The 24,603-nt window shown below is 41.2% G+C and overlaps 1 protein-coding gene across 1 annotated transcript in view; it reads left to right on the top strand.

Moving 5' to 3' along the window:
* Positions 1-18,225: 18,225 nt before the first annotated feature.
* LOC105491781 (phosphatidylinositol-4-phosphate 5-kinase type 1 beta) overlaps positions 18,226-24,603 on the top strand; it is a 307,266-nt gene continuing 300,888 nt past the window's right edge. Inside the window, exon 1 of the mRNA XM_071077710.1 lies at positions 18,226-18,448. The gene's annotated coding sequence lies outside the window, so the exon portion shown is untranslated. The remainder of the gene's footprint in view (positions 18,449-24,603) is intronic.

The raw sequence follows: 24,603 nt of genomic DNA, 5'->3' as shown, positions 1-24,603 counted from the left end.
TCACGGTGCCTGATTTCAAGAATTACTATAAAGCCACAGAAATTGAGACAATGTGATACTGACAAAAATATAACATATAGATTAATAAAACAGAACAAAGATTCCAGAAATTGACCCACACACAGATGGTTACTTGATTTTTGACAAAGACACAAAGGAGGTAGAAAAATAAGTCTTTTCAATAAACAGTATTGGAACAACTGGACATTCATATGCTAAAAAAAGAGAACTTCAACTTATATCCTGTATTGTATAATACGAAATAGTTAACAGTTAACTAAAATGCATTGTAGGCTATCATAGGCCTAAATGCAAGAAGTTTTAACCACAAAAATTCTAGAAGATAACATAGAAAAAAAAATTGCAAAGATTTAAGCAAATATTTAAATCTTTGGTTTAAGCAAAATTTTCTTAGATATGTCACTAGAAATATGACTTATAAAGGCATACACTGATCAATTTAGCTTTATAAAAATTTAAAATTTCTGCTCTGCAAAAGACACTTCAGAAAATGAAAGAACGAACTATAGACTGGTGGAAAATATTTGTAAATATTTTTCTACATAAACGACTTGTGTCCAACAAATGACTTGTATCCATAATACATAAAGAGCTATATAAGATAATCCAATTTTTTAAATGGCCAAAAGATTTGAGCAGACACTTTATCAAAGAGGATATATATGGAGAAAAGCACATAAAAAGATACTTCTCACAATTCATTAGGAAAATGTAAGTTAAAACTACGATGAGATACAATTTTGTATCCACCAGATACATAAGTCTGACAATTTCAATGGTACGGAAGATGTGGAAACCGAAACTCTCAAGCACTGTTATTGATAGGAGTATAAATTTAAGCAATTTCTTTAGCATGCAGTTTGGCACTATCTAGTTAGGTTGAAGATTCACATAGCCCATGACCCTGCAATTCTACTTCTAGATAGAGAATAATTCTTGCACATGTGCACAAGAATGAATACAAGAATGTTAGGTGCAGCATTTTGTGGTAATGGAAGAACAATGTAGAAAAATGTCCCTGACCAGGAGAATAGACAAATTGTGGTTTATTCATACAATGCATGCTACACAGCAAGGGTTAGCAAACTATAGCCCATGGGTCAAATCCAGTTCAATACCTATATGTATAAATAAGCTTTTATTGAAACCCAGCCACACTCATATTCATTGACATATTGTCTGCAACTGCTCTCATGTTACGACAGCATTGTTCAATAGTTGCAAGAGGCCACATGACCCACAAAGCCTAAAATATTTAATGTCTGGCCCTTAATAAGAAAAGTTTGCTGACCCCTGATCCATAGCAAAACAAAAATGTAAATCACAGTCCAGGCAACATAGTGAGACCCCATCTCTAAAAAACATTAAAAAATTTTGCCAGGCCTGGTAGTGGGAGCCTGTAGTCCCAGCTATTTGGGAGGCTGAGGCAGGACAATCACTTGAGCCCAGGAGGTCAAGGCTGTAATGAGCTATGATTATGCCACTGTACTCCACCCTGATAGAGCAAGACTCTGTCTCTAAAGGAATGAATGAATGAATGAATGAAATTGACATGTATATTGTATCAGTCAGAGCTCAACCAGAGAAACAGAACTAGTGAGAGAGATATATTAAGAGGTTTATTCCAAGGAATTGGCTTGTGTGTGATTGTGGGGACTGGCTAGGCATGTCTGAAATCCATAGGGCAGACTGTTAGGAAGGGCAGGCTAGAACCATCATTCACAAGCTGAAGCTGTGGTTCACAGGTGGAATCTCTTCTTCTCCAGGGAAGCCTTGGCTATGCCTTTCGACTGCCTTTCTAATGTCTTTCAACCAATGGAATGAAGCCCATACAGATTATCTAGGCTAATCTTCTTTACTTAAAACCGATTGATTACAGGCTTTAATGACACCTACAAAATACCTTCATAGAAACACCTAGTGTTTAACTGATTAACTGGTCTAGCCAAGTTGACATGTAAAACTAGCCATCACATATATCCACAAAGATAAATCTCATAAATATAATGCTGAACAACAATAAAAGTTGCAAAATGATACATCAGATAAGGTAACATTTATATAAAGGTTTAAAATGGGCAAAAAATTTAACAAAGTTTATGAGTACATGGATATATAAAACCATGTAAAGGAATGATAAACAGTTACTTTATGTTACTGAGTGCTACTGGGAAGGAAGGAAAAGAGTGGATTGGGAGTAGTTTTACTGTATCTATATATTCTGTTTGTTTGTTTTTAAAGGCAAGAGACTCCAAAGTAAATCAGGCATATAAAAATCTTATAAAACCTGGCCCTGATATTGTAATTGCTTATTGTATTACTGTTAATACCTGGGTGCATGTGTGCAATCTTGCACAACCATTATTTTTTAAAAAGCATCATGATTAACCTCCTTTGTATAAACCCCTAAAAAGGGGTGTTTATACTGGGCGGTCAACTTTGAATCAGGACTACACTAGATAGGACCAGAGAGTAGAAGCTTCTTTTTTGTCTCCTAAATGCTAAACACCACTTTGGTGGATGCTCTGGGTTTTCTTTCATGGTCCAGTGTTTCAGGGAATGAACCTCACCTCCTGGGAGTTGAGCCTGGAAAATCACAGCATTCATCATGCTCCAGCCTGTGCCCAGTGGAGAGCGCAGAGCAGGGTGTGAGTCATTCTTACTTGAGCCCCGACCTTGGCTGACCTTCGTAGTGCCAACGTCTGGAGCCAAATGAAACTCCTGACTTAAGGAGCTAGAGATAAAGAGGCGGGTGGTTGGTCACATGGTACGTGGCTGCTGATGGAATGTGACTTGTCAGACCCCCCCAGGGGGCTTTCAGTAGGGCCTGCATTCATGTTTATTATACCAAGAGACACAATGCTGAGAGTTCTTCCTGAAGAACGTCAGATGACTTCTGATTTAAGAAGTGGTTATATACAGATCCAAAGATTGTGATCTGCAACATGCCTGCAGAAATTTTTCAACGGACATTTTTGTATGGCATGCCATACAAAATAAGTCTTTTTGCAAAAATTAAACTCTTTTAGGATTAAAAAGAACACATGCTATTTGTAAAAATGGGGAATATATGAAAAGCTAGAGAGAAGAAAACAAACCTCTGAAGTTCACTACCCAGCATTATCAGTGGCTGTCTTTTAGCCTTTTTTTCCCCAGTGTCATATTTTTTTCTGTAGTTAATGTACCCTTTCAACATGGTTATTGAGCACCCAGCAAGTACCAGGCTTTACTCTCGGTGCTAGAGATATGGAAATGTACAAAACAGCCAAGGTCTCTGCTCTTGGGGAGCTCAGATGAAAGAAGGGTAGACTAACCACTGAAAATCAGTATATAAATATATAAGATACATTTAGATAAAAATGGTATTATGGGAAAAATGATACCTAACAATACCAAAGACTTATAATGTGCTGTTCTAAGCCTTTCACTCATATGTATCAATACATTGAATGAAACTGGGGTGTGTGTGTGTGTGTGTGTGTGTGTCTGTGTGTTTTAGAGGGAAAGTTAGGCTGTTACAGGAAATCTTTCAATACAATGATCAGGAATGGTCTATTGAAGAAGATGACATAGGAACCAAGGTTTACATAAAGTGGAAAAGATGGCCATGGAAGACCCGGATTGAGAGCCTTCCCAGCAAAGGGAACAGCGAGTTTAAATACCTTGAGCATAAAATAGCTTGGCATGTTCATGAAACAGAAAAAAGTATGGGACTTCAAGGAACAAAAGGCAGAAAGGTCTGCAATGAAACCAAAGATTGTCCTTCTTGGGTTCTCCAGGGAACTCTTGAGAGCAACAGAAATAGGCACTTTTTTTTTTTTCCCCCAGCGGTTTCATTCTCTTCTGATCCCACCCGCTACTTTCACACTCTCATTTCTGTATGAGAAAAGGGCTGAGCTTTTGTTGCAGCTGCTACTCTTGGAAGAGTTGAGACCATTAACTGACACATCTCTTGCACCTGACATGCCAGCAGCCTACAGGCAGAATTTAAAGTTTCAGGGCCCTCTTTGCTGAAACGCTACCCACACTTAAGTCACACAAAGTTGAAGGCAGCTTTGCAATTGAGTTTTACCAACAACCTTAGGATCCACATTATTAATTGCTACACAGCAACCACTCCTCACTCATCACTTCTTCCTCAGCTGAGAGCCTTCCCTCTACGGTAAAGGCTAATGATGCCAAATATTTTTTCTCCTCCCTTGCTTCCAGATCACCAACCTCAGAGTAGTGTCTTGGCCCTTAGATTTGCTTCCTAAAGCCCATGGGGTGGCTCTCTGAGTTTCCTGACGATCATTCCCTACACTCTGGATTTTGCAGCTTGAATCTTTATAGTGTAATTTATTGCAGCCCTTTGTTCTCTCTATTGTCTGTAAAATGGTGGTCATAAGCCTCAAAACAACAACTCAATAAGACAGGACCATTCATGTACCCACTTTACAGACTAATAAACTAAGGCACAAAAAATTATATACTAGAGGTCATGTAGCTGGAAAGTAGAGGAGCTAGCATTTGAATCCAGGCAGAGGCTTCTAACCACCATGCTGCACACAGAGAAATTATTTAAAATACATTTTTAAATTATTTTTAATGAACACACATATTTGTGCATATTTATGTGGTACAGTGTGATATTTTGATACCTATATACAATATGTAATATAGAAAGACATTTATGCAACCCCCTTTGGTTGAATATTGTCCAGGAACAGATAATTGGTTCATTTGTAAGTCTAGAAATCAATTAACTCAATTAGCAAACAGTGATTAACCATCTACAGTGTGTGCTGGGCTAAACTGTGGTATACAAAGTTGGGCAAGCTGACATTGAAGATGATGATAACTGATGCGCTGAGTGCTTACTGTGCACCAGCCCCTGACCCAGGTGCTATGAATACAATGGGGCGCATCACAGTCCAGGTGAGTTTCATCACAGACCTCAATCTTGTAAGAGAGAATCAACCATGAACCAAGCGCTGTGAAGGGAATAGTTTAGAGTTGTGCGGTCCAGTCCGGGCGTCACTAGCCACATGGGGCTATTTAAAAGTAATGAAAATTAAATATAACTTACACATCAGTCCCTCAGTCACATTAACCACATTTCAAGTGCGCATGTGGCTTGTGGCTACCTATAAATAGCGCAGATTATGGAACAATATTCTCGCTGAAAGTTCTGTTGGATGGCACTATTTTAGAGTGTTTGGAAGCACAGAGAGACGTCTCTCATTTAAACGTGGAGGTGAGGAGAGGTGTCAAGAAAGGGATCCTGAACAAAGTAATGTTTAAGCTGACACCTGAAGAATGAGTAGTTTTAATCCTTACTATACTTCTGTGAGATATTTTATATCTCTACTTAATGAATGAGAAAATGGTCTCTAAGAAGTTGAGAAACTTGCCTGAAGTCGCAAGAAAGGTATAAGAGAGAATATTTGATTCCCAAATCCATCTGTCTGCAGTGCCATGCTTGAAACGCTAACAGTCACTAAAGGAACCATGGACAAAGGAGACCTCTTTTGAAAGAAGCAGGTAGCAACTTCACAAATACTGTTTGAACACTTTGTGCTGTATTTTAAAGCACTCTGTTAAGTATCCATGTAATATGAAGTTTCCAGAAACAATTAAAAAAACACAGGGCTTCTCGCCACAAGGAGTTTGCCATTTCACCAAGAGATAGACAGGTGTCTATGAAATGTTGGCAGAACAAGTGAATTCTAAGTGCTATAGGAATTCCAAGAGGTGGCAATGTCCCCTGTGAAGAGTTCTTGGAAGGAGGAGGAATTAGGAGGGGTCTTAAAACTGTGTAGGATGGGCATATCAGAGCATTCCAGGCAGGAGGAAAGTTTGTTGGAAGGCTTAGGGTGGGGCCATGCAAGATCAGTGCTGAGAATGGGAATACCTTAGTCTTACACTGGGGGTTTGTTCAGATGAGACAACTCAGTCTTTTCTGCAGGCATTCTTGAACAATATTTATGGGTGTGTCTACAAAGAGATTGGTTTGGGGGCAGGGCAGAGACATCACTTATTTCCCCTTCAGGGAATTTCCCTCGGAGAGTATTATTGATATCGCTGCAGAATTCGTGGCTTCCCAGCAGAAAAGTCTTCAGGAACGCACAAGAGAAATTTTCGGGGCAACCCTTCTTTGCTTTCAGCATGTGTCTAACAGTTCTTTCCTTTTCTCTCATACCTTTCTTCAAACCTGCAAATGAATCCCAGTGCTAGAGAGTACAGAATTACTTGTGGGAATTTAAAATCAATACATTATTAAGCACTTCACGGGAAAAATAATCTAATTAACAAATATCTGCACTGACTTGTGAACTATGCAAATCCGACAAATCAATACTATACATGGCATTTTATATATTCGGTTTGCTGTTCACATACTATCTGTTGGGTTCTACTTTTTTGTCTTAACATTGTCTTATGTACAATTTTTTGGCACATCAATATAGACCAAATAAGACCACTTTTTAATGATAGTTTATAACAAAATCAGTCTTCAATTATTGGCTAGTAGATTTATTTCCTGATAGCATTTTAAAAATATCAGTGCAATGAATAGTTTCGTACAATCATTTTTTAATTACACATTTTTGTTTTAAGAGCATATTCTCTCAAATGGGATGACTGGAACCTAGGTTTAATCATTGTATGTCTCTTGTTAGTTGTTCTCTAGGAAGATTATACTAATATTTATCTAGCATATCTGTCCTCCCAAAGCCTTGTCACCACTGGATTTTTAATTATTACTTTGCTCTTGGTAATTTAAGGGACCTTACTTTGACTCTCTGTCTCAGTTGCTTTATCTGTGGATGTGGATAATGAGTTTTCAGGGTTGAGGATTGAATGAGATAGTGCAGGCAAAGCATCAGCACAAGGCACAGTATATAGTAAATAGGCCACTAATGTCTGTTCCTCCCTTGTGAGGAGTATGCAGTGGGAATTTAGAGCTGCTTCACTTTGGGTTTTTTGTTTGTTCGTTTGTTTGCTGCTGAGGTTAAGCATTTCTTTCAAGTGATTATCACTGGAATACCTGGGGTGTGTCTTCAAGTCACTCTCCCTTTCCACTCTTCTCTATCTCCTCTGTCCCACAGGATGCCCCAGTCCTGAACTAGATTTTACCATCCTCTATTCACCACCTGGTCCAAGATCCAAAATCATCACCATGGCAACTAGACTTGAGATACAGTGCTAACAGGAGACAGCAGAGCATCCCTACAAACTCAGAGTTCTAGAACCATAAATTCTCCATGTGGAAAGGAAGCCCCAGTGGTTGTCTGTCCAACTTTCCAGTGGTCATTTGACAGATTCCCGTCAGGATATGTGTTCTCTTCTTAAAATATGTTAAATAACACACATCGAGTAAATTATATGAAGAATTTATGGTGAGGCTAGAATTTGGCCTCTTTAATGTTGGTACCTAGGCAACATGGTCAGTACTCTTACCTACTATAGTCAATTCTCAGATAATCGTGTTATCACTTAGCCAAATTTTGAAACATCTTTGAGAAACATTGAATTTTAAGTTCTTAACATCGTAATTTTTTTTTTTTTTTTTTTTTTTTTTTTTTTTTTTTTTTTGAGACGGAGTCTCGCTCTGTCGCCCAGGCTGGAGTGCAGTGGCCGGATCTCAGCTCACTGCAAGCTCCGCCTCCCGGGTTCACGCCATTCTCCTGCCTCAGCCTCCCGAGTAGCTGGGACTACAGGCGCTGCCACCACGCCCGGCTAGTTTTTTGTATTTTTAGTAGAGACGGGGTTTCACCGTGTTAGCCAGGATGGTCTCGATCTCCTGACCTCGTGATCCGCCCACCTCGGCCTCCCAAAGTGCTGGGATTACAGGCGTTAACATCGTAATTAAACAGAGTAGGGAGCATTCTTCTGTTGACAGGACTCAATATTTTATTTAATGGGACTTCTCCCATGTAGTTTATAGTCATGAAACATTTAAAGTCTACCTTCTTCTAGATAAGAGCTGGTGTCTAAAATTGATAAATCAAGAAATGGAAACTTGAGTATGTTATTTAAAGTTATAAAAGTAGGAACTATTACCAAAATAAACTCATAAAAATTGGAAAGCAGAAAGGGAGAGAGGATGTGGGAGATAGTCAAACTATGTCAACTTTCTTTTCTTTTCAAAGTTGAGTGTTAAACATACTTTTAAAAATGACAGCTCAATTAAGAGATTGAGTTATATATTAAATAATATATAATTATATTATTTAATGTTAAAACGGTAACTACTAGAAGAACAAAAAACCAGAAATTTCTAACAGTGGTCTTCCCAAGAGGCTAGAACTACAAGTGGGAGGGTAGATAAGAAGAAAAACCTTATGTTTAATTTTAGACTCCTCTATATGGTTTGAAATTTTTGATACATGCACATTATCTTTTCCTTTTTTAAAAAGTGCTTTATTGAGAAATAATTTACATATAATTCCATTCACCTATTTAGAGTATACAATTCAATGGTTTTCGGTATATTCACAAAGTTATGCATTCGTCATTAACTTTAGAACATTTTCATCACCTTCCCTACCCCCAATCCTGTACCCACTAGCAGTCACTCCTCATTTTCCTATTATGCCTCCTCTCCCCAGCCTGAGGCAACCTCTTTCTGTCTCTGCAGATTTGTCTATACTGGATATTTTCTATAAATGTAATTAAACAACATGTAGCCTTTTGTGTCTGCTTTATTTCAGTTAGCATAACGTTTTCAAGGTTCATCCACATTATAGCATGTATCAATACTTCATTCCTTTTTATTGCTGGATAATATTCCATTGCATGAATATACAACATTTTCTTTATCCACTTATCAGTTGATGGATATTTAAGTTGTTTTCACTTTTTGGCTATCGTGAACAATGCTGCTATGAACATTTGTGTACAAGTTTTTGTGTAGCTGTATGTTTTCATTTCTCTTGGATAGATATGTAGGAGTGGAATTGCTGGGTCATATCTTAACTCTCCGTTTAACCTGTTGAGGAACTGCTAGACTTTTTTCAAAAGTGGTTGCTTCTTTTTAGATTCTCACCAGCAATGGAGGAGAGTTCCAATTTTTCTGCCTCTTCACCAACACCTATTGTTATCTCTCTTTCTGATTCCAGCCATCCTAGTGGATATAAAGTGTTGTATAATAAATGTCTTTGTAGTTTTAATTTGCATTTCCCCAATCACTAATAATGTTGAGTATATTTTCAAATCCTTATTGGTTATTTGCATATCTTCTTTGAGAAATGTCTATTTAGATCCTTTGCCCTGTGAACATTATTTTAATCTAGAAAAACTATAAAGTGTTTGACAGCATGGTAAGCAAATAACAAATGTTGGACATGGCAGTCTCTGGGTGAAGAAAATTAAGAGTGATTTCTTTTTTGCTTTCCTAAATTTTCCTAAGTTTTAAAAACATACATAACTTTTTGTCATCTTCAAATATTTACATTTTCCTTCAATTTCTTTATCTTTTTCTGATTTGAAAAATTAGCACAAGAAAATTGTGTTAAAGAAGATACAATATTAACCTGGAGACAACAATAGCTAACATTTTGGAAGATTTCTCTTCAGGACTTTTCTCAACTTTGTGTACTTTTTTGAGGTTGTAGTATATCTACATGTTCAAATTATGCCTTTTATTCTTATCAGGATGTCACAGACAAACTCTTGCATATTAAATAAACCTCTTATTTAATTTTTTCTTCTGTAAGTCTCTAGAGGAAATGCCACCGTATCACTTGGCATGCAGAATGGTCACAAAGAAGGGCTTCTTTCGTACATTGATTACTCCAAAATTAAGGGAAAAAGTACAGAAACGCACAACACATACTGTTCCCAACCTATGGGAAACACAAACTAAGGGCACAGCAGACTTTTAAGAGGTCATCGCCTAGTCTTTTGCTGCAGTCTGATGTTCTCTACCTGCTTCACACTGGAAAAGACAGACAGTTTTAAGTAGTATGAAGATACTGGGCAACTCTCCAATAATTTCTAACTTGTATCTTCACAGAGTAGCTTTGCCTTTTGGGTTAAATTATTTGTAATCTCCAAAGCACTGCCAACTCCCATATTTTTCCTTAAAATATGTGCTATAAAAGGCTGTATTCCTTTTGCTTTCCCTATCCTATTTCTCTTTCCCTCATTATAATTATTATTCCTGAAATCACCCATGCCATCAGGACAAGCAGACTGCAGATAGAGGGATCAGTTATGTTTCTTTTCACCTCTTTTTCTATCCCAAAGGCTCCAAAGTTTCCAGTTGCAACAACTTTAAAAGCTGATTGCACAGATTCCATTTTCTCCTATGGTAATGAAATTAAATAGTCTCTCTTCTTGGCAAGAGCTCCAGAAGAATACTTCTTTTACACTTGCTTTAAATGTTCAATTTTCTGTACCAATATAGGCTGCTGACTCTTTAAGCTCCCATGTATGTCCACAAACACTTGAAGACAGCAGTACCATCCAAAACCACACACATACAACAGGCTGCTTCCAATGTGAAAATCCGGGGGAAATACCAGGATATAGCACAGGAGAAGAATCCTGACTACTAAAGACTCTCCCTCATAAGCCTCCAGTCATAACTGTGCAAGATTACATTTAAGATGAATAGTTCATGTTTAATTCAGTGCATGGGGCTGAGAATATAGTGCTCCCCAGTGTCCAGGCTCCTCTCTTCTTCCCAGGCACAGTGCTAACATGGAGTTTTCCGGACTCCTCGCAAGTAGGTGGGGCTGTGGGATCAAGTTCTGGCCAGTGGAATGTGAGCGGACGTGATGATTGCCACTACCCCATCTGGCATTCTAGATCTTTCATTCTCTCTTGCAGTTCAGGAGGGATTTCAGAGGCCACTTGTTGAAGATAATGGTGCCATGAGACAGTAGGAGCCAGGGTCTCTGGCTGATTGCACGAAACCAGCCCCGCCACCGAATCACACTGAATGTTGACATGAACAAGAAATGAATCTTTATTATACAAATCCACTGAGGCTTGAGGGTTGGATGTTACATCAGTTTGCATACCCTGATTAACACAGCTCCTTTTGCGTTTCTCCCATCCCAGCCAAATATTTTAGGTTGCTGTGACAGCTTGCTGACAACATCTTATAAGGGGTGTCAGAACAGGAAGCTCCATTTTGCTAGCAAAACATTCAAATTCAAATACTGTCAGGAGGAGAGAGTCTTGCTAGTAAGGTTCCACCTAAATGGTTCCAAGACAGGAGAGTCACTAAATGTTTCGGGAAAGAAAAGTGAAAATCATTGTGTCTTCCCAGTGTATTCGCATGGTGGAGTGTCACAGAGGGCTTTAGCAGTCTGAGTGGGGACTTCACTGGTTGACTAACATTAACATGCATGTCTGTTCAACAAGTTGGTGTCATCAGTGTCACACATGCTACCTTCCTTCACAAAACAAAGCTGAGGAAGCCTAAGTCTTTGCCCTGGAAGGTTCCCTCCACACAGGGTAGGATCTGCCTTGTCCACAGTAAGCACCTGAGCCCTCCCTGAAATGGCCCCAGGAAGCTGTCAGCTATGTCTTGGGTGGACAGCTATTGTCTCTACTCAGGAAGTTTGAGTGACTTTGTTGAATTCATTACCAGTCCTTCTTTTGCAGCCATCCCAGGAGCTGAAATACCATCATTTCTGGTATTCTTCCTAGACCACTCACCCTTTTCTTTGGACTAATTTGATGTCATATGTTTCATAATTGATGAGGATTTTTAAAAAATGTTTTGAGTAGGTAGAAAACAAACTACTTTGCACGTTAGAACAAAGAAAGGTTGAGCATGAAAAATCTGTGCTCAACCATGAAGACCCCTGGGCACATTCTGCTGATCACCTCCTGCTCTGGGAATAAAATGGCAATCTGGGGTTTGACTCCTGGTTCCACAGATAATTTCTGTGATCTTAGGAAAGCTGTTTCGATACCTCATGGTATAGTGATTGCAATAATTATTTTGGTGTGTTTTGAGAACACTGCTGACTCACTTCTCCCTCTTTCCTCTACCTCAAGCTTTAGAATTGGCCTCTCCAACCAAAAAGGGTGGGCGGGGGGGTGCTTCTAGCTCTCTTATCAAGGCCATGACTTTCAACTTCCTTAAAACCCAAGTTCAGACTTGATATATAAAATGTGTGTATAAATTTTGCATGCCTTTAAGAATCTTTCTGAAGTGCAGCTTGATTCTCTATGCTATCCCGGCAATTCTCTATTTTTTTGTCCTTCTCTCTCTCCTCCCTTCTGATATTCTCTTGCTTATTGTTCACTCCTCCAATCAATCATTATTTGGTTCATGTTGTTTTTGTAACTTGTGGGCAAAGTGAAAACTCACCTTTAAAAAAGTATGCGTATGGGTCAGTTTGTAACAAGAAAAAAAGGTTAAAGAGAAAAGGAGTAACTGAATTCAAAAGAAAATAGATTATACAGGCTGGTGGAAATTAGATTGGTATTCTTAATGGTGTATATACATTTTTAACGTTAGAAACAACATAACATCAATTTTTTTAAAACCTTAGAATTCTCCCACCCTAACATGAGAAGTTTAAACATTGTTCTCTTCCAGGTATTTATTGTTCATGTGCATTATTGTTTATATAATTATAATCTATGTGTATATAATTTTATGTTTTTCTATGGAATTTTAGGGGCACGTTGCTTAGCTCTTCTTCCTGCTTCCTAGATGGGTTGCCAGGTATTTTGGAGAACTTTTCCACAGTCAGACCTATATGCCTGCTAACACTGGGCCTCCAGTTTTCTTATTGTACCTAGCTGAAGAATGTAAACATCAATGAGTTTTGAGAAGAGCTAAATAATACCAACCTCTGGGCAAAGAACAGTAAGTTAAACAGGACATGTGTCTGGTAGATTTGCATATATTCTAGCTTTTAAAAACTCAGGAAAAAAGTACTGAGAAGTATTGTAAATCACTCATGAAGGCTTAAGATACAAGCGCACCTCTTCTAAAGGGTTCTGAGTCTTTAATATGCAAACTCCTCCAAGCCTTGGCACTGAATTTATTGCAGAAGGAACATTCCTTTGGCATGTTAAGCATGTAAGGGACTTTTCAGAGCATCTTGTCTAACACTCTCATGGTGCAGACAAGGAATTTGCAGCCAAGAAAGAATGCAGATTTCACTGTCATGGGGACAAAGCTGGAGTGACAAACCAGGTCTTATGGCTCCTAATTCAATGCTCTTTCCAATCTTGAGAGGAAAAAGGAACAAGGGGATGGATTGGATTAAGAAGGAAAGAAAAAAAAGGCAGCAAAAAAGAAAGCAAAGCTGGATGAAAGAGAAGAGGGTACAGGGAATTAAGAAGAAAAGGAAGGGCATGCATATAAGGTTGTCAAGCCTTTGCTTGAATATAAGGTTCCCAGGGTAAACTGGTCCTCTGAAATTAGCATTTCAAGTTATACAGGGGCATCAGCTAAGTGTTTGGCCCTTCTTGTCTGCTTAGATATGAAGTTTCTAGAAAGAAAGGACAATGTGGCAGGAGGATGGTCCCTAGAGAGTTGGGAAGGATGCTGGCTCTACTTCTCTACTCTTCAATGTCAATGAATGCAATGCATACCTTTCATCTGGATTCTTGTTTGTTTTTTCTCATTGGAGAATAAAGGACAGATGAACAGTTGGAAATATCCATAGCTCACCAATGTTCCTCAAGTTCCCTCTGAATATTTATTGGACTTCAGTTGCCCTTGAGACATCACACACACACAAAAATGTTAAATGTGCATCAGCAACTTAGAGAAATGCAACCTCCTGCATTTCATAGAAAGGTCCAGAAAGAATGTGTAACTGGTTCAAAGTGGCCTAGCTAAGAAGAATATATCAATGATCTGATGTGGTGTCACAAAGCACCCAAACATGTGGGATGAAGCAGTCTTCAAAAAATGGCTGCTATCAGCTCTTTTATTCTTGAACATACATAGCACCTCTCAAGTCAGAAGGCAGAGTCTATTTCCCCTCCTCTTGAATCTGATTGGCCTTGTGACTTGCTTTGACCAATAGACTGAAGCAGAAATAACATTCTAGAACTTCCAATATCAACCCTTAAGATAACTGGCAGTTTCTATTCCTCCCTCTTGGAAGCGAGATGCCATAGAAGAAGTCTAACCACCTTGCTGGGAGGAAGCCCAAGCCAGCTGCATGGACAGACAGAGGTCATGTGGAAGAGAATTGAGGTTCCTGATATGTGAATGAGGCCTTCTTGAACCTTCCAACTCAGCCCAGCTGCCAGTGGCCAGTTGAATGCCGTCAAATGAGTGACCCAGGCCAGGCACAGTGGCTCATACCTGTATCAGAACTTTAGGGGTTGAGGTGGGAAGGTTGCTTGAGCTTGGAGTTTGAGACTATCCTGGGCAACACAGTGAGACCTTATCTCCACACACACAAAAATAAAAACAATTAGCTGGGTGTGGGGGTACATGCCTGTGGTCTCAGCCACTTGGGAGGCTGAGGTGGGAGGATTGCTTGAGTTTAGGAGATCAAGGCTGCAGTAAACTGTAATCATGCCATTGCACTCCAGCCTGCTTCAGCCTGTGTGACAGAGCAAGATTCTGTCTCAAAAACAAGCAAACAAACAACAACAAAAACAAACAAACAAAAACGATGAATGACCTTAGGCACTACTCAGCTAGGCTTAGTTGACCCACTGAATCATGAAAAATAGTAAATGACTGATGATTTTGGCAACTAAGTTTTGGGATCGTTTGTTAAGCAGCAATCAATATCTGAAACAGTAGTTTTAAACAGCAACCATTTATTGTTTCTCATGAATCTACGAGTTGGGAGGATGGTTCTCGTGATCTGGAGCAAGCCTAGCCAATCTCATTCAGACTTGCTTGTGCCTCTGCAGTCAAGTGAGGGCTGACTGGTCAAGGATGCCTCAGCTGTTATGACTCAGCTCTGCTCTACGGGGTCTTTCATCTTCCAGCAGGCTTATTTTGGTGATGTCAGAATTCCAAGACTGGAAACAGAAATGTGTAAACATTTTTCCAGCATTCATTTACATCAAGTTGGCTATTGTCTTGTTGGCCAAAGTAAATCATACGATTGAGCCCAGAATAGGAGGGGACTACAAAGTTAGAGGGAAAGACCTTGGAGAAAAAAGGAGGTCATTTATTGGGGGCCACTAATACTATTAAATGTACTACAAGGAACCCATGCATGTTTCTCATAGTTAGAGGAGTATTCAATAGCATTATTAAGGTTTTGGACTGAGGTCAGGAATCAATTGAAAAAATTACATTTAAAATTAAGCAAAATAATTAGATGAACATTTTCTGATTTTTAAATAGGTTTCCAGATTTTCTGGCCAAGTCACTATTGCTCACGATATTGATGTTGTATTATTTCCAATACAGGATGACTTTCCTAAATCCCTGCTGACAGAGTCAGAGATAGAATCAGGAAGAAATACCAGGTCTCATACTACATGGTCATTCATTCCATTAATCAATTCACAGTAATAATGCAATCGTAAGGCTCTTGGTAGAATTCCTTAGAATCCTGCTTCATAAAGTTAGCTCTCTAAATAGCCAGTGGGCAGACTGGTTTGAGACTTCTCTCTGAAAACCTAAGGCTGTTTGCATTTGGGCTTTACAGAAGTGGCTCAATACAAGGCTCATTAATGGGAAAAGGGTCATGTGTATGGATACATGTATTTGGACATTTATATGTAATGTGTGATCACTTTTGATTCACTGTGATTTCATTTAAGTTTGGTTTTACCTGTCTTCATCTCCCCTGCATTACCAGAAACTGACTTTGCACTTTCACTTACTACCACCTCCCTGGGAGGCAAATTAATGTTCCACTCTGGATTTCAGAGCTGAAGTCTGAGAAGCAGGAAAGGAGAGACTGGGATTACCATTCCCAGATCCCACGCTAGCCTGCTAGTTACAGCGGTGTGATGCTGCCCCCTATATAGTGATTGGTACCAGTCAGATGAACGGTTCTTTGATCTGTTCCTCTGTCCTCCACCACTAGTCTACCCACCCCATCTTGAACTTTGTTAATACAATATTTCTGCTAGTTATTGTTCAGGGACTGAGAGTCTGGGGAACTGTGTTCTGGTCCTTGGGTTAATGTCTTGAGACCTTAGTTTCCTCATCTGTAAAGTGGGAGGGCTGGACTAGATATATGTTCCTCCTGCTCTGAGCTGTGTAGGATGCCAGCAGAAAACCAGACCCAAGTCACAGGGTTCTAAACAAACCATACCTTAAATCTCTCAGTAATGGCCAGCCACATCTAGAAGAAACAGGCTGGGAAAACAGCTGAAGAATAATAGATATTTGTTTTATTTGTCAATTATGCCTCAGTAAAACTAAAAAGAAAAAAAAAATAGATACTTCTGTTATCAAGAAATTATTGCACTTGATTCAAGGCTGATATTAAACCATAACAGCCTCACTCAAGGTGGGGGGTGAGAGATAAAAAGAGATTACAAAACTGAAAAGAGGTGTTCATTTGCAGAAAACTAAGGGAGTATCTTTCAAACAGAAATTGGAAGCCAGAGATCTCTGAAGATAAGGATCATGAAATGTTGTTCTTCCCCAGACAGAACGTATCCCACGTTTTCCACCGGCGTTGTTTTGGTAAAGAAGGGTAAGGTGGAAGGAAGTGATGAGGCTGAAAAATACCATTTGCTTCAATTCAGCCGGGAAGGATCCGCTACCTTTTGGTTCCTATTAAGTGAATTTAGCTTTAGCTTTCATGATAGCATTTTCCCAAAGGAGTCCTTTAGATCTGACCCCTACCCTCTTCGCAGCTAGACTGACATCAGGTGACGTTCCAAGTGCCCCCAGCCCACTTAGCGCTATCAGTAGGGATTGGCCCTCACCCCTGTCACAGCGCTTTCCCATGACATCCCCCAGCTTCTCTCTCCTAGGACCTCCTCGCCAGCCTACCCCTACCTGTTGGGTAGGTCTTACTTGCTGGGAACACCTGCTGTCCTTAGAAGGGGAGCAACCGACGCCTTGGAATCCTGGCCTGTCCCTTCCTGGTGAAGGGGGCGCCTGCACTTAAGTGCCGGCTTCTCCGCCTCAGGCAGAGTCCAGCAGGCAGGCGACCAGGTGTAGTTGAGTTCTGTGGCCTGGGGAAAGGGGACGCCCTATCCCCAACACAGCCCTGTTTCGCAGGGCTTCAAGACGCTGAGAAGAGCCGGGAACCCCTGGATTAGCCCTGGAGTCTTGGAGGCACCCGAAAATTCCAGGGGCCCACCTCAACTCCGCTCTCAGTCTGGGCCAGCGGCGGCGGGACAGGCGCCAGGTCCTCACACACCGGCTGGGACGCCCAGCCCACTGCGGCTGAAGCTCCGGCCGCCGCCGCTCCCGGTGCTGCAAACCGGTCTGGCTTCGCTGCAGGGCGTGCGGCGATGGGGCAAGTGGGTGGAGAGAAAAGGGGAAGAGCTTGGGCGGCCGGCGGGCGGGGCCTGCAGCCTCCCCAGCCGCGGCAGCCGACGCGCAGCCGGCTCTCTCTGCGCCTCGCTCCGACTCCGGCGCGCACCAAGCGGGAACCCGCGCCCGAGCCCGGGGGGCGCCGCTGCTGCTCTTCTCTGTCCCCGGTCCCCGAACGCGCCGCGGCGAGGCTGCACCCGGCCGTGGAGCCGTTCGGAGCTGCTGGGCTTTGGCGGCCGCTCGCCGCTCCGTCTGGCCGAAGGACCGGCGGGGAAGGAAGGGGAAAGCGGGGACACACACACTCGCTGCGGCGCGCGCGCACTGCATACTCGTAGCCGCGCGCCCCCGCCAAGGCGCGTCCGAGCGAGTTTGGCCCCGCGGCTCCAGCCCCGGCACCTGCCCGCCCCCAGTGCTGCCCCCGGCCCCGGCCCCACCCGCCGCCCACTCCGCGCCGCTGCGCCTCCCGCCCCTCGCCTGCACTGCTCTCCCTTCGCCGTGGGGAAGCGACAACGTCCCGATAACTTGCAGACTGTGGCGCAACTGGTCTTGGTAGCGGAGGCACCCGAATGCTGCCCGGGTGAGGTAAGTTTCCTGTGCGTCCCCGGCCCCTTCCACTAGACCCTTCAGAGGGGGCTTGCGCTTGGGGGCTCCGCATCTCTGCTGAAACCCGTCGGTCTCTCTACCCTTCCACTTTGCCTGTCTGCGTTGTGCTGGGGGTGACGTGGAGAGGGCGCCCGTGGCCGCCGAAGCGGGACCTTCGTTCCGCTGGGGCCACAGCTGCGCGCTCCCAGCGGGCACCCACCCGCTCCTCACCCGGATCCCCGGGGCCGCAGTGACGCTCGGAGAACACGCTGGGTTCACTTAAATAGGAGTCCTCTCCCCCTTCCAGGGGAACCTGCAGAGTTTGGCAGCTGAAGGAAAGGTCTCCCACCACCCTCCCCCGGTACGAAACAGCGGTGAACTTGTTAGGCGCCCCTGGTATCTCAAGAGGGGCTTGTGAGTTGGTGTTCTGCTCATTTCTGGCGCTGGAGCCGGATTGAACAGGTGCGGTATGGTTCCAGTCTAAATGCAGCAACAGACTTCTGCGTTTCCCAGGCTTTCTCCCCCAGCCTGGTCAACGTGACGCTTCAACATCTGGGGCAGGGGCTGGGAGTGTGGGGGCACTGGGGAGGGAGAATGCCCTGGTTTGATTTATTATGCCGGTGCCAGGAGTCGCCAGAACAGAAGACAACAAATGTCTGCTTATCTCGCATCTATGCAGATGAGTGTGTTGTCATTTCTTATCCCCCCAACCCCCAGCTCTCTTGTCTGGTGCCCAGCGTGGTTGAGTAGAAACCTGTTCCGGAGAAGTTGTTTGGGTAGATTGATGAATTCTTTCATCGAATCTACTGAAATCAGGGCTCCGAACAAGGCAGTCCTAGTTACTCTGATGCTTTTTTAAAGGGAGCGTATTGCAGACCAGAAATAACACCCACTATCACTACCTCTCTGTGACATTCTCAGATGCAGGAGGCCCTAGCTCTAAGGTGAATGATCCTTAAGGGACCGGTAGGACCTTAGAATGTGTTAATCTCGTGCAAGGAAGAAGCGGTGTCTCTGTGTCAGTACTTCTGAGTCTTGGTTTGGGGAACCCCTTTTGTCCCTCTAATGAAGCACATTCAGCCAGAGACTTCTCTCCTGTTCTGCGAAGAGGCTAAAGCGTTCCGCAGCTGTTGGAGTGGAGAAAGGCGAAAGGATTGGTTTCATTAGGACTCTAATGTGATGAAGTGGGGTAGTGGTCATGGAAGCTTTGCTAGAGCATTCCCAGCTGAAAGGAGACTCTGGGGAAAAAAAACCTTAATCGGCCAAGTGTAAACCAGTGGGAGGCTGAGTGAGTTTCATGTGTGATCTCTGAGCGGAGGGAAACGGTGGGTTCTGATATGGTCCTGTGGGCAGAGACTTATGAGGACTGATGAGAAAGCTGGTGAGTTTGAGACTGATGTGTGATGACATCTTACCTGAGAAGGAAAACTGTAAAGCACTGAATGATAGAACCACATTGCATTTTTGTCCACATTAAGACTAGAGAGATTTAATAACACCTTACATTTGCATCAGTGTCTTGCAATTTGTAAATTCTTTTGAATGTTCTCACCTAATTCCAAACATTTCTGAGGGAGGCAGGGCGAAGATTATTTACCATGTAAACACAGAAGGAACGTGAGGCCCACAGATTCAGAGATTTATCAAGGTAACAAGTGCTGGTATTAGAATCACTGTTAGGTTTTCTGTCATAAACAGGTGCCTGCTCTGTACTTATATAAGGTGGTTTTTTTAATGGTAGAGGTCTTCTGCATTTATTGTGGTCTGCACAGTCTCACTGTAAATTACTGTTTACATTTTATGGATGAGGAAACTGAGGTTTAGACAAGCAGTGGGAGTTTTTCATGGATTTACATCTAATTTAGAGGAGTTTACAAGACTAGAACTTGGGTCTTCTGATATCCAGTCCATTGCTTTGTGTATTCTGCCATCATTTCAGTTCTGATAGCAATGAGGACACATCATGGAAACTGCAATACACAAGGGACTGTTCAGCATGCCCCCTGTGACCTGGGTTCTAGTTCTGGGACTGCATTTGGCTGTATGACCTGGGCCAAATCATATCACTTCCAAGTCTCAAGTGTCTCACATATAAAACAAAACGTTTGTATGAAATTGTGTTTTTTCTTTCCAACTTTAGCATTCTGTGTTGTTTAGCAATGTGTTTGTAATCCAATGGTATCATTTTCTCTAGACAAAGGACACCTTTTTACCCTATATCACCTAAGAGACCTGGCTAATTACTCTTTCAGCTTTAGTTTATCCCTTCCCACCTTTACTACATACCACGTCATCAAAGGAATGAAACGTAACAAGTGCGTTTTAGCTTAGCATCTACAGTATATTGTTTAGTATTGCTGTTTGACTTGAAAATATTCTGAGGGGCTGAAGTACTTACTGTAAGGTACATGGCAGGGCTTACTTGAATATTCTAATTGTAAGCTCGTAACTTTTTTTTTTTTTTTTTTTTTTTAGCTTTTGGTTTGCGTAAAGTAAGTACTCAATAAATAACTGTTGAATTAATGAAGGAGGTGAATGAAGTCATTCATAAGGAAAACACATGCTGTAAAACATAGAAAGCATCTCACCATGTAAATTCCCCACACATAAGATAATTTGCCTATAGGCTTGTGCCTCCTGGAGCTGGCAGGTACAGAGCCCATTGTTGCTCTCTTTTCTGAATGCATTATATAGGGAAGAGCTTTTCTTTCTCCCTGTAGACAGTAGACTCATGTCATCTGTGTTATGCTCTTTTGTTTGCCTCCCCCGCCTTAGTAGTACAGCTGCTGAAAGATACATTCCTAGAAATTGACTTGTCCCATTTTACGAAAGGGTATGTCTTGAGATGGAGAAACCATTCTGTTTTTAAAATAGGGTATTGAGTAAATTTCAGGAGACGCTAATACTGGCTCGTGGTTTCAGAGGGGGAACCTAATTAACAAAACCAACCTAGTTTCTGTTCCTTTTAACAATCTTCTCTTTCCACTCCTCCTCTTTGTATACAGACAAGTAGTGTTTTTATGTTTGGAAGAATAATAAAGAATATAGTGATCTTAAATATTATAATGGATCTGCAATTTATGTTGGGGATTGATGTCTATCTCCTTCTGATAATTTAAATATTAATTAGAAGTACCTTTTATGGATAAGAAAACTAAAACTTAGGTGAATTGACTTACTTATGGTCACAAAGATGATAGCAGGAGGACCAAGATCAATGTGGTATTCTTAAGAAGGTTCATATTCAAGTTTGTCCCAGGAGTTCTATGGTGAAGGTACAGTTTTGACTTTTAGAAATCATAGAGATTAACAGAAAACTTCTGTTTACTATCATTATTAGAGAGTTAGTACATTTGGAAATGGTTTAGCATTTATATGTTTAAGTTTTCTTGCCCAAGCAGATGCCATTAAACAGAATATGTTTTTTTTTTTTCTTTTTACTTTTTTTTTTTTGTTTTTTTGAAACAAGGTCTCACTCTGTTTCCCAGGCTGGAGTGCAGTGGCCCAACCATGGTTCACTCCAGCCTCAACCTCCCCAGGCTCAGGTAATCCTCCCACCTCAGCTTCCTGAGTAGCTGGCACAACAGGCATGCACTGTCCTGCCCGGCTAATTTTTGTATTTTTTGTAGAGACAGGGTTTCACCATGTTGCCTAGGCTGGTCTGTAACTCCTGAATGCAAGCAATCTACATGCATCAGCTTCCCAAAGTGCTGGGATTACAGGTGTGAGCCCCTGCACTCTGCCAAAAATGTTTGTTTTTATCTATTCACTATGATTCTTTTGGCTTATATACATCACCAGACTCAGAAATAATACTTTGCTCCAATCAGTGCGGGGAGAGAGGAAACTGTCTGAATAGAAACCAAAGACCTGTAATCCCATGAGAGGCCGAGGTGGGAGAATCACTTGAGCCCAGGAGTTTGAGACCAGCCTAGGCAACATATCTAGACCCCATCTATAAAAAAATAAAAATTTAGCTGGGCATGGTGGCACGTGCCTGTGGTCCCAGCTACTTCGGAGGCTGAAGTGGGAGGATCACTGGAGCCCAGGAGTTTGAGGTTGCAGTGAGCTGTTATCGCACTACTGTACTCTAGCCTGGGTGACACAGTGAGGCCTTGTCTCAGGAAAGAAAGGAAAAGAAACACAAATGTATGCTGGTATTCTCAACTTCTCTTCCTGGTATATAAAGCCAGAAGCCAAAGGTAGCCTTGTCATGCAGCTGGTAAAGTCATAAATATGTATACATTCAATTTGCATTTGCATTTTGCTTGTACTTCTGTTAGATGGTGAGTCAGAATATTTAATATCCTGGAATTTTTTTTTCCCCTATGGCCAGAGTCTTCATTAGATTCTGTAAAACATCAAGTCCTAAATGTATTTGTTGCTGAAACATGTTCTCTTTGTATCAAGTGCATTAATGGGAGTTGGAAGGAGTCCTTCATTTTTTTTAGAAGCTGGCCGGTTAGAACTGTACATTATGTAGCTACACTGTTCATTTGTGGTCTTATCAATAGAGCAGGATGTGTTACTTTTTGCTGAGTGCCAGGAAAACTGGGGTGGGAGGAAACCAAGGCTTCTGTTTTTTTTTCTTTTTAAAAATCAACTTTAAACTTAATTTATTGATGAAATTTTTGTGGTACTGTGTTGTAAACAATCAGCTGCTGTTGACAGAGAATTGTATTCGGTCAGGTTCCTTTTAATATATAAGATTAGGTCAGGGAAAACAGGCTTGGTTTTGTACATTCTATTCTCAATTGTATTTACTTCTGTATCGCTTCATCAGAGGTGTATAGAGGAGATGTTCACACAGGAAAACACAGGAATCCTGCCCAAACTAGATTACTCTTGAAAAGATTTGAAACAGAGTGATTGGGACAAGGTTGCATGTTCAGTAAGCTGACAGTGGTGCCTTGGTATTATCATTTTAAGTGAAAACAAACTAGCACTGGAATGAACAACATGATGTGTGTGTTCTTGTAGGAAGTCTTCTGTATTGTTTATGGGACTCAGTAAACAATGAGTATGTAATATGTTTTCGGTAATTTACATGATGGATGCACAATAAGTTCTTGAGACAAGTTTTCTCTAATATTCTTAGAAAATCAGTTGTGAAATTGCAATGAAATATAAAGCGTTGAGTGTTTGGTATTGCTCCCGTTTTTAAAATGGGTGTGTATGTCTTTCAGTGGAAGTTCAGGCAAGGGTTGGAATTGTAAGTACTAGGGGCCCAGGGATTATAATTATCTTGAATTGGAACTAAAGCTCAGACAGGACTGCAGAAAGTTCATTCAGTTTGTAAGAGAAAAGGTGATATTTAAGCCTTCGCCATTCAGTCATGCTGAACAAGGGGTTTGTAGGGGAGGATGAAATTAGAGCGAGTCATAAAAATATGCTTTCCTTCTTTCATAGACAGACTGAAGACATGCAATGGATTCAACACGTTGCACAGTAGGTTTTTGATTTAATATACATTTTTTTTCTTTCTTTTTTAAACCATGGCCATCGTTGTGCTCTCTGGATCACTTGATCATATGTTTGGTAATAAAGTAAGGAAACAAAACAGCAACAACAACTAAAAAGCAATGCAAAGGCCTTCTTGAGGCAGTAGTAAGCACATCATAGGTGTTCAGCAAATATTTGTCAATGGAGAAGGCTAAGCATCATGTTTTATTTATATTTGTATTCTTGGAACTTGGCACTGTGCTGGCAGATGGTGAGGACTTAATAAGTGTTTACTGAACAATTTATGTATCCAAACGAATATCACTTTTCAAAATCTTGGGATGTTCCATAATTATTCTATTGATTCTGTTATTTTTCAAACCATTTTAGAAATATTAGGCAGTCTGATAGATATTAATGTTGATAGTTTTTAGTAGTTCTTTTTTTTTAAATCATAAATGGTATTTATTCACTAGACTCCAACTTTTTTAACCAAAATGCCTAGGAATAATTTTGTATTATTTCTCTTCTTTAGGAGAAAAATAAACATTAAATATGTTCTGTTTTTCTTTGAAAGTATCCAATAAGCATAGTTTTCAAATGCCCAGAGTGGCATAATAGTGAGTTTGGTTCAGGGTACAGAGACAAGAATGGACTTTAAGCTTCTCTAAGTTAATCAGCTTAAATATCACCTCCTCCTGGGGCCTTTTCTTTTCTTCCAACCTAAAGGAGACCTCCATATGTTTTGTTCACTTGTCACAGAGGATACTGATACAGTTTCGATGTTTGTCCCCTCCGAATCTCAGGTTGAAATGTGATTCCCCATGCTAGAGGTGGGGCCTGATGGAAAGAGTTTGGGTCATGTGGATGGATCCCTCATGAATGGCTTAGTACCCTCCCCGTGGTAATGAGTGAGCTCTTGCTCTATGAGTTTATATGAGATCTGGTTGTTTCAAAGCGTGTGGCATCTTCTACCCCTACCTTGCTCCCTCTCTTACACAGACTCCCCCTCACCTTCCGCCATGACTGTAAGCTTCCTGGGGCCCTCCCTCACCAGAGGCACATGCTGGCGCTGTGCCTCATGTACAGCCTGCAGAACTGTGAGCCAAAATAAAACCTCTTTTCTTTATTAATTACGCAGCCTTAGGTATTCCTTTATGGCAATGCAAAAACAG

This window comes from Macaca nemestrina, chromosome 14 (genome assembly GCF_043159975.1).
Source record: "Macaca nemestrina isolate mMacNem1 chromosome 14, mMacNem.hap1, whole genome shotgun sequence".
In the NCBI taxonomy this organism is placed as follows: domain Eukaryota; kingdom Metazoa; phylum Chordata; class Mammalia; order Primates; family Cercopithecidae; genus Macaca; species Macaca nemestrina.
Note: the sequence above shows the minus strand (reverse complement) of the source record. Positions and strands in the feature narration are given on the sequence as shown.